This window comes from Telopea speciosissima, chromosome 7, assembly GCF_018873765.1.
Source record: "Telopea speciosissima isolate NSW1024214 ecotype Mountain lineage chromosome 7, Tspe_v1, whole genome shotgun sequence".
In the NCBI taxonomy this organism is placed as follows: Eukaryota; Viridiplantae; Streptophyta; class Magnoliopsida; order Proteales; family Proteaceae; genus Telopea; species Telopea speciosissima.
This window is the reverse complement of record NC_057922.1, coordinates 29,091,019-29,095,411: the sequence shown is the minus strand read 5'-3', so window position 1 is coordinate 29,095,411 and position 4,393 is coordinate 29,091,019.

Sequence of the window (4,393 nt, the reverse complement as noted above, 5' to 3'; positions counted from 1 at the left end):
AAGCCATCCTTCAACTTTTTGAGGATCTTACTAATTTATATATTAAAATTGTAATAAAAGTGAGTTTTTAACAAAAATACCCTACAAGTCCGAGGAATCAGATTTGTAACAAACTAGGAATGAAGGAGATGATCTCATCATCCACTTATTTAGGTTCTCATTTGCATTTACTTGCAAATAGAACTAGAAGACAGTCCCTTACAACTATTGTTTATAAAGCTCAACCTAAGTTAGCTACTTGGAAATCATCTTTGTTGAATCAGGCAGAGAGAGACATTCTAATAAAATCTGTTCTTGGGTCTATATGCCTACCTTCTTAACGTCTTTTTTTTTTCTGTTTCCAAAAATCAGTTTGCACAAATCTGGATTCTATCAGTGCTTGTTTCTGAAAGAGGGGAGTCTAGTGGTAGTAAAAAGATATCTATGATCACTTGGATTACTATGTGTAAACCAAAAAAAAATCGGGGGGTTTTCGGTTTTAGAATGAGTTCTCTACACTATGAATCACTTCTTCTAAAACTAAGGTGGAGGCTTATGGTCAGTCCAGACATTTTATGGAGTTCTTAAAGCTGATACTTCCCAAATGATTTGTCTTTTAAGCCAAAATTTTGTCCCTAAGAAGGGATCTTGGATGTCGAAGAGTGTTGCAAAGTAGGTACGGGTTAGGCTTCCTCGCTAGTCACAACTCTTTATTGGGTTTGTTATGAACAAAAATCACTTCTTTCAGTTTTGTATCTAGTTGAATTCCAAAGCGGTGGTGGAATTCATCTTTGAATTTTTTTGATCTTTCCTAGGGATATTGCCTCACTAGTTCATAAGATCCCCTTTGCTCACACTCCCCATTCTGATTTTCACTTTTTGTTCTTATGCAAAGAATGGAATCCTAACAACTAAAGTAGTTGTGAAGCTACTGCATTATTAACCACTTAACAATAGCAATTTGGAACCTATCCGGCCGGGCAAATAGAGACCTTGGTTCGACCCACACCCAGACAGGGACGTGGACCCCACCCGGGCAGGGTGCTCGGGGAGTGGGTAGGGTGGTCATTTTGCCCCTGCCTGGGTGTGGGCAGCACAAAGACCACTACCTGCCTGGCCGTAGAGGATCAGAATCCTAACATTAGTGAGGTATCTCTATATCATGATCATGGAAACAAGAGTATTTTTTGGGATTTATTATGGAAAATAAAAGTCAATGCTAAATTTATGACCAGGGTCTGTCGAAAGACCTTCAACATCCTAGTTACCTTGAGCATGCACAACTTGATTTTATTAGCATTATCTGTGATGAAAGTTTTGTTAAAGAAACTAGAGGAGTATAAGCTTCTGTTGTCATTTACAATAATATCCTTTTTACTACTTATGCAGATTTTGGCTATACATGGCATGCACAAGAAGTCGATTTTCTGAATTTCTCATCAATAGAGACATACAATACATAAGCAGTTTCTATCTTTTTTCATACTTCCAAGTTCCTCCGAGGTGAAATTCTGTGGTGCCAGAAATCAAGGATCAATTGACTCCAACATGTTGATCGTAATATGGCATTCTTCCACGCATCTACTCTTCAACGCCGCCAATCAAACCGGATACTGAAACTTCGTCTCTCCTCTGGAAGATGGACTACTTCTGAAAGGAAGGTTTTCACAGAGATTATTAACCACTATAAGGAGATTTATACAGCAGAGGAGACTAATAAAGTTGCTCTTGCGGAAGTATTGGCCTCGGTTCAACCACTTATTAATCCTGCTGCGAATAGCCTCTTATGTGCGGTTCCAAATGACGAGGACATTAAGAAAGTCCTTGCTATGGACCCAACGAAGTCACTAGGGCCTGATGGCCTTCCGCCCCTGTTTTATCAACACTTCTGGGACCAAGTTCATAGAGAGGTGATCAATTTTGTTACAGAATTCTTCACTTCTAGAAATCTTCCCCCTGGCATTAATAACACTCTGGTCTGCTTGATTTCCAAATGACCTTCTCCAGATAATTCAGACCAATCAGTTTGTGTTTTGTGGTCATGAAGATTATTACAAAAATCATGGCTTCTCGGCTTCAAGGCCTCCTTAATCTGGTTATCTCCTCAAACAATCTGCCTTCGTACCGGACCATCTTATCTCTGATAATATCTATACTGCCCATGAGGTCTTTCATTACATCCGGTAGAGGAAGAAGGGGAAAACCAAGCTTGCAGCCATCAAATTGGATATGCACAAAGCCTATCATAGGCTTGAATGGAGCTTTATTTCCCAAATACTTACGGCCTTAAGCTTCGATGACAAATGGGTGGGCTTAGTCATGAAGTGCATCACATCTGTTACCTATCAAGTCTTGGTTAATGGTGCGGTTAAGGGTAAGATTGTTCTGACTCGCGATATAAGGCAAGGGGATCCACTATCACCTGCCATTTTCATTATCTGTGCTCAAGCATTAAGCTGATTCCTTTCCCATACTAAATCCTCTGGGAAGATCAAGGGTATCAAGGTTAGGAACAGATTTGATCCCATCTCTCATTTCTTCTTCGCCGGCGACTGTTTATCATTCTCCAGAGTTAATTTGCAGGAGTTTTATGAGCTTAAGAGTTGCATTGATTGGTATTGCCTTGCACGTGGTCAATCGCTCAATCATTTAAAATCTCTAATCTCTTTCAGCCCGAACACTCCACTCAAAGGTTCTTAAAATCAAGCATGGTTCAGGAGCCAAGAAATACTTGGGGCAACCTGTAGAAATTAGAGTAGCCAAGAAGTTGTTGTTCTAGGATATTGCCAACAAGACAAGTCAAAGGTTGCAAGGTTGGAAAAATGCCATGCTCTCTCAAGCTGGAAAAGACACCATCCTTAAATCCGTAGCTTTCTCCATGAACTCCTATGGTGTGTCCCATTTTAAACTTCCAAAATCACATCATCAAAGCATAAGGAAAATGTCATCGGATTTCTTCTGGGGATCCACTAATCATAAACCCAAAACCAAATGGGTGGCTTGGAAAAAACTTTGCTTGTTGAAGGAAAATGGGGGCTTAGGGTTTAGAGACTTAGAACTTCAAAATCATGCTCTTCTGACTAAAGTGGCCTGGAGAATTTGGAGTAATCCTTCATCTAAGTGCAACCTCTTTATGAAGAAGATTTACTTCCCATCCTGCTCTTTCCTTGATGCCCATCTTGGGCTTGAGAAGCATTCTTATTGGTAGGCAGATCTAATCTGCTGGTCTTTGCTGGATTGTTGAAAATGGTAAGAATATTCGAATATGGGAGGATAATTGGCTGCCAAGTGTTCCTCCCTTCAAAATTCAATCGCGCAAGCCTCTGGACTGTAATATAAGTCTTGTTGCTGATCTTATTAACCAGGAGGATATGGTCTAGAACCTGCCTCTACTAAGGCAGCTGTTCTCTCCATCAGATATTTAGGCCAGTACCAAAATCCCTCTGCCTCTGTTTCCTTCAGAAGACTCTCAAATATGGGGTGGATCTCGTAATGAATAGTTCTCCGTTAAGAGTACCTATCATCTCTTATGTAATCTGAAGGCTTTGCAGCAGCAAGTCCTCCCATCCTCCTCTTGCACCCCTGTGGTTGCACCTAAGGAGGTCTAGACAACTATATGGAATAGATCCACTCTTTCAAAAATCAAGCATTTTCTTTGGAAGACTTGTGCCGGGGGTCTAGCCACAGGGGAAGGTCTCCTCAAGCGCAAGATCCCTTGTGATCCTCAGTATCACCAATGTGGTGTCTTTCCTAAATCTGTGGAGCATATCCTCCTGGAGTGTCCTTATGCTAAAGCTGTGAGGTTGGCAAGCCCCCTCACTGTTAACTTCTCCTCTTCCCCAAGGCTTACGCTTCAACATTGGATTCTCCAATGGAGGGGTATTCAGTTGAGGGATAGTAAATTGGGTTCCTGGGTCACTTCTCTATGCTCTTTCATCTGCTAGTTCTTATGGCTTATGGAAAGTTAGGAATGACTTTACCTTTAATGGAGTGGAGGCTACTCCTGGTGTTACTTGTTTCGGGGCTTTACGTGCTGCTATGGAGTTTTCTGAGGCTGTAGCATTGAAGTTTCTCACTCTTGCCACTGCCCAACAGCATAAAGGTACACATATACACTGGTTTCCTCCTTCTCAAGGAACCTTCAAGGTTAGCTATGATACCTATTACTCTACAGATGAAGGCAAAGCAGGGGTTAGCTTTGTAATTAGACAATTCTTAGGGCAGCCTATCGTTGCTTGTTCCATTCCTAGTGCCTTCAGTTCTGTCCTTCAAGGTGCGTTAAGATCAAGAATCCTTCATGCTATTGCGGAGTGTGTTGACAAGTTGGTTATTAAGTTGGACTGCAAGAAGCTGATAGATATCCTCCACTCTATTGATAGGCTTGCCCCCACTGAGATCCAACCGATAGTGAAGG